Genomic DNA, 6,325 nt, shown 5'->3' with positions numbered 1-6,325 from the left:
TCTTACAGGTTTCCGCTTACATGTCACTTCTTCCTATTTTTGTCAGTCTTTTGGTTGGGAGATCAAAAAGATAGTCACCGATGGTGGGGTGAATTAAAATGGCTCGCGTTTTTGTTGCGTCTGTGTGGGCAGGTGATGACTGGGGATTGAGCCTCACTTTGCTGCCTAAGTGTAGCAAAGGCCAGCGGGTGTCATAGTGGTGTGGTCACTCTGAACACAGTTCACAGTTAGAGCTGGGAGGAGGATGCTCTGTGTCCTCTTGTTGCTTTGGCATCATCCCATGCCTGTCTGCCTTGGATATTTCCTGTGTTAGTGCCTCTTGTCCTATAGTGTAGAATCCTAGCTTTTGATCGTTGCAGCTGCTGCCAGCTGTTTGAGTAGTTTTCAAAAGGGAACGGAACAGAGAAATGTGTATGTCAAGCTCCGACGTTCTGAATTCCTAGAAATCATTATGAATCTGAATCACTGGGTTGGTGTTGCTGCAATTATCTGAAGACTATATGGGCACATGTGTGGCTGTGGGTGCTTGTGTGGGATATGTGAATGGATGGTGATTTGTTTATAGGGGTAGGATTGGGGGACTTTGAGAGGAAGCTACTAAAATGTATCCTGTATTTTTGCTGAATTGGATAGGAAGATATCCAGATTCTCTGTACACCAAATATTCATGAGACTGAGCAACACAAGCCATCTGAACTGTTTTGTAATACTTCATTTAGCACTAATATATTGCCAGAAACCACACTGTTAATCGGTTGGCCCTGGAGAGAAAGCAAAGCTGATGCCTAGCTTCTTAATAAATGAGGATAAGAAAATAAACCCTGTGAATCTGAGACAGAAAGTTGGTTCCTGGTATTCACACATTTATTGAGCAAACATTTATTAATTACTGTGTGTCAGGCATGCGTGAGCATGAATACACATCACCCCTTTCTTCTCTCAGGTTCTGGATCAGTTTAAGCTTTACTTTATGAGTGTTTAGGAAGTAATCTTGCGTTTGTTTTAGATGGTTTGGATGTTTAGCTAATGGGGAGTGGAGCTCCCCTGTGCCACTTGATTGCAAGACAAAGCATTAGAAATGAGCTTGGCTCTCTTTCTCCAGCTGCTATACCACTTTTTTTTCCTTAGTAGGGCGTGACTATTAAGTGAATGGTCAGAGAAAGCACAATTTAAGATGCTTCTTGAAATTGAAAATGAGATTCAAAGTTAAAGAGTTTTCTTTACCTCTTTTTAAATACGACTCTAATATTCTCATGTTCATACTTTTGCATCTTTCTTTTTTTTTTTTTTTTGAGACAGAGTGTCGCTCTTGTTACCCAGGCTGGAGTGCAATGGCGCGATCTCGGCTCACCGCAACCTCCGCCTCCTGGGGTCAGGCAATTCTCCTGCCTCAGCCTCCTGAGTAGCTGGGACTACAGGCATGCACCACCATGCCCAGCTAATTTTTTGTATTTTTAGTAGAGACGGGGTTTCACCACGTTGACCAGGATGGTCTCGATCTCTCGACCTCGTGATCCACCCGCCTCGGCCTCCCAAAGTGCTGGGATTACAAGCTTGAGCCACCGCGCCCGGCCTACTTTTGCATCTTTCATCCAGAATAACATAATAGTTTTTCCAGGGAGTATTCTGGTGTCATCACTGTTGGATCTTTTTACTAAGCAAGTCTTTGGAGGTATATTAGAAGGGTGATTGGCACAGAATTCTCAGTTTGGGAATTGCAGCTGTCTTGCTCTAGGTCAGGCCTGTCATAATTCCCAGCTTGGTGCCTGAGCCATCCAACAAAATTCTTAACCCTGTAGACCTTGCTCCATGGGTAGGATGGGGCTTTTGGGGTTTTTAGTGACTCTTTGATAACCTAAACATTTGCTATCTGGCCTTATACAGAAAAAGTTTGCCAGCCTCTGAAGTTGGCTGAGCCTTGTTATACTGCCACTCTTTGATGGTGTAAGGAGTCATAGAGGTCTATGTCTGTTTGACCACTTCTCAGCAAAGCAGGTGTTTATACTGTTCAAATGAAGACCATTTTGTGAGGGACCTGGGCATCATCTCTTTACATTTTAAAAGGCAAAACAGTAGCATAAAGCCTTTTAGAGAATGTTATTTCAGTAACTGGAAAATTCAGAAGAATATGGAAAAGAGGAAAATGTGTGTGGAGCAGGGAGTAATGTTCATCAGGTGGCTAGAATAGCATAAAGGGATCTTTACTCCAGGGAGCTCTGGAAAGGAAAATGGACTGGGACATTTCAAATCTATTTCTCTCTTACAAAAAAAAAAAGTAGCAAAGTTTTCTATTCTCTTGATTCCAAGTTTGTAGATTTAACTCCTATGGGTTAGTTAGATCTGTGAGAGGATGGGAAGACCCTATAATCTAGTTCAGGAATTGAAAAGCTGGGTCTGCAGGTCAAATCTGTGTCCTCCCTTCCTGTGTTTATAAATAAAGTTTTATTTGACACACAGCCATACCCATTTGTCTTTGGCTGCTTTGGCAGAGTTGAGTAGCTGTGATAGAGACAGTCTGTCCTGCAAAGCCTAAATATTTGCTATCTGGCCTTATACTGAAATAGTTTGGCAACCTGTGAAGTTGACTAAGTCTTGTTATCATAAGATAAGGGGATTGTCAGTTTTTGCATCACAGGGATTTTTTTTTGTTAATATACAAGTAGGCATTATTGATGATCATTTGCAAATTAAGTAGGAAAGGAGAATGAAAATTATCTATTGCAAAGGGGCCATGCAGTGTGGCTGGCACATGGTATTGTTACCAGATAAGCCAACAGACCTTGTAGTGTGACCATGGGCAATTCATTTTACCTCACTGTGCCTCAACCTCTTTGACTGTAAAATGGAGATAAGGCGACTTGTTTCTCAAAACGTGGTTGCTTGGATCCAATGAAGTAAAGCCAGGAGGGCATCCTATAAATGGTAGGAGGGCTGTATAAATAGAAGGAATTAACCAGCACCCATTTGTGCTGTTGCAGCTGCTGCAGATACGTGCCTTGTAAAATTACCCTATTATTTAGAGACTGAGAAATATTTGGATGGTGGTAATGTGCTGCTCTGAGAAAAGCAGTCGCCAGTGGGATTTTTATCACATAATTAGAGGGTTTGTTAAATGTGCTAGTGAAAAGAAGCTGTTTGCTGCTGCCTTGTTTTAACGTGGACCAGGGATCCTGAGCCTTCTCCCTGAGGAGGTTCTATACCAGCATCCTGGCTCCAGTCTCTTTTGTGGTGCTGGCTTCTGGCCAGCAGAAATTCTGGGAAGTTCTAGACATAGTGCCAGAGGCACAGTAGCCTTAGAAACCCTTGTAAAATCACCGTCTACCCACGGGACACCTCCACTTTAGACAGCTCGGTGCTGGAACCCAGGCAACAGCAGACCTCAGGAAGAGTCCAGGTTAATGTGGGAACAGTTTGAGCTTTTTTTTTTTTTTTTTTTTTCTCACTATTTATTCATTCAGCCAGTCAGTTTCCTCATTTTAGAAGTAGTAATAACAGGTACTTTACAGAGTTGTGGTCAAGACTGAATGAGATAATGCAGATAAAGTGTTAAGCAAATGATCTGGCAGGGAGTAAATGCTCATTAAATAGTGATTTAATTTTATTGTCCTTTTCGAATTATTTCATATCCATGAAGTGCATACCCTGTGCTGGGCACTGGGGAATATCTGTAGGTAGGAGATAAAGGTGTAAGGTTCTGGTCAAACTTGGCTTCTGCTAGCTGTGATACGGGAGGACCAGCAGTGAGCGCGCTTCATGCGTTTCTCAGGGTAAGTCTGGGGATGCTACTGCAGCCCCTCAGCTCAACCCTTTCACCTGCCAGGGGCCTTCAAGCCTGCCTATTCCAATCTCATCTGCCCTTCAAGACCGAGCTTGGGACCCATCTGCTTTCTGATTAATGCTGGCCTACAGTTGCCACATTTTTCTCAGAATCTTGAGGCACTTACATACCCAATTTAATTCTGGATCACATCCCACCTTGTATTTTTAGAATTGTTTCATGTAGCCTTGAGAGAAGAGACATGTCTTATTCATCTTTAATTCTTAAGTGCCTACAAAGTTCCTGACACATACATATGCTCAATATAAACATTGAACTGGGTGAATTCTAATTCAGTTTAGCCATCATGTATGTACTACTGGCTCTACTAGTGAGTCATCTACTTTAGGGTTTCTTATCCTCATTACCACTGCCATTTTGAACCAGATAATTCTTTGTTGTAAGGGGCTGTCTTGTGTATTGTAGGATGTTTAGCAGCGTCCCTGGCCTTTATCCATTATGTGGATATGTGAAATCCCAGTTGTGACATTCAGAAATGACACCATGCCTGGTTGAGAACCATTGATTAATTGTGTTCCAGATACTGCATGTACCCTGTGTTCTGAGTTAGATTATAAATACTTTAGGGGAAAATTTTGTTTTCTCCACAATGCCTCTATACTGAGCATAAAGTAGATGTCTAATAAATGTTTACCCCATCTGCTCAGCTCATTTCCCTGGTTGCATCACCTTCAGCTGAGGCTGGGGAGAACAGAAAATCTGAGGCCATATCCATCATCCTCTGTTAGTTCATATTAAATAAATGCTTCGAATTTTCTAGTTTTCATTTTGTTTTTCTTGCTGACTCACAAGCCTGCAGTTCCTAACTTTTAGAATGCCAACGCTGCAAGGGAATGAGTGAATTCTATATCCCTTTTTCAGATTACTTTGAAACAACTGATTAATAGAATAAGCTTATGGGTAAGATTTTTCCTCCTCTGGCATCCCAATTTTATTTGCAGATTTTGCACAAGATGATTTCCAATTTGCTGAGGAATGGTTTCCAGAAATATTTCTGGTGTCCCTTCAAGGATGGGCACCAGTGTGGGGCCCAAGTATCTCTAGGACTGTTTTACCTGTAAGGTTGTACCAGGCAACCAAAAGCTAAACGTCCAAGCCTTTAAGTTGGAAATAGTCTGGACTGAAGTGTGTGTGTGTAAATGCATGTAGGTAGTAGGGCGATGGAATAGCACAGTTCTGCTTGGGGAAGATTAGGAGAAAAGTAGCATTTTAGGAAAACCCAGTACAAAGCTCTGGATGTGAGGACAGCTCAAATACAACCTTGGGTGTTCTGCTAAGTATCTATGAGGTCTTGAATAAGTCGGTTTCCTCTCTTTGGGCCTGGGTTTCACCCGTGAAGGAAGAAGAATAAATTAAATGATCTTTATGATACCTTCTACCACTGAACATTTTGTGATTTGAAAACTTTATTCTAAATAACACATGGAAGAGAAATGGATTCGAGAGTTGGGCTAGGGTCTTTCCAGTACTTTGGGAAGATCCATCTCTTGCTAGTCATCTTTAAGTTTTGGAAAGGCTCTCATGAAGCTGAGAGCTGTGGGAGGGGGAGGGGGTTGGCGAGGGTACTCTTCTATACTCAGAGCAGAACCAGGAAACAGGAAAGTGGATTCTGGCTCAACATAGCAAGAATTTTCTAGTCATCAGTGTTGTTGGAAGATGAAGAAAGCTTTGGAGGGAAGGAATTCTTCATCACTGGGCACATTTTAGCCAAGGCTGATGCAGAGTGGGCAGAGATTGAGATATCAGAGGAGTGACCAGACTAGATAGCTCTAGTCTTTCCAAACTAGGACTTTTTAAAATGTGTATATTTTTGTTAATTTTCCTTATTATTTCAATCCTTGAGAAAGGGGAAGGAAGAGAGATGGGCATACCGCTGTCTGAAGACTGATTATGTGGCAGGGATGGGTATTAAGGCTCTGAGGGGGAGAGAATATCACTTTAGCTACATTTCTTCAGCAACAACTTTGCAGTGTGGAGTGGGCTGCCATGCAAGGGCTTAGAGATGCATTGAGTGGGTTCCTTGGATCTCCTTGCTGTGGGGCCCAGCTTGGCCTTCAAGAGCACAGGGACTGGCCCCCATCCAGCCCACAGCTCTGCTTGCCTCTCTCACTGTGGGCTGCCCTGACTCACTCAACAGCAAGCAAAAGCCACAGTGTTTTCCCTGCCACCTTCTGTCTATCTCCCCATGGCTCTGAATCAGCTGTCATGGGAGTTGGCCGTGACTGAGACCCAGAATTAATTCACTTTCTCTGGAAATTATTTCTCTCAGGCCCACGACTGTCACATCACCGAGCTCTCTGAGTGCAGCATCTTTCTGTGCAGTCCTTGCTTTCCACAACAGCATTTTGTAGGCTCTATGTGGAGTTGCTGTTCTGCTCAATAATTGACTGGGCATATTGATGCCACTTTTAATTACCTCCAGGTACTTGCCTGCTTTGAGGCCATGGTGGTGACTCCTCCTGACTTGCCTTCATTACCAGGCTTCCC

General features: G+C 42.9%; 1 protein-coding gene across 5 annotated transcripts in view; it reads left to right on the top strand.

Annotated features, from left to right (window-relative positions):
- The window catches only part of LOC101044371 (uncharacterized protein C1orf226), a 317,762-nt gene that overhangs the window by 136,634 nt on the left and 174,803 nt on the right, over positions 1-6,325 (top strand). The window lies entirely within an intron of this gene.

This window comes from Saimiri boliviensis, chromosome 19 (genome assembly GCF_048565385.1).
Source record: "Saimiri boliviensis isolate mSaiBol1 chromosome 19, mSaiBol1.pri, whole genome shotgun sequence".
Classification (NCBI taxonomy): Eukaryota; Metazoa; Chordata; class Mammalia; order Primates; family Cebidae; genus Saimiri; species Saimiri boliviensis.
Note: the sequence above shows the minus strand (reverse complement) of the source record. Positions and strands in the feature narration are given on the sequence as shown.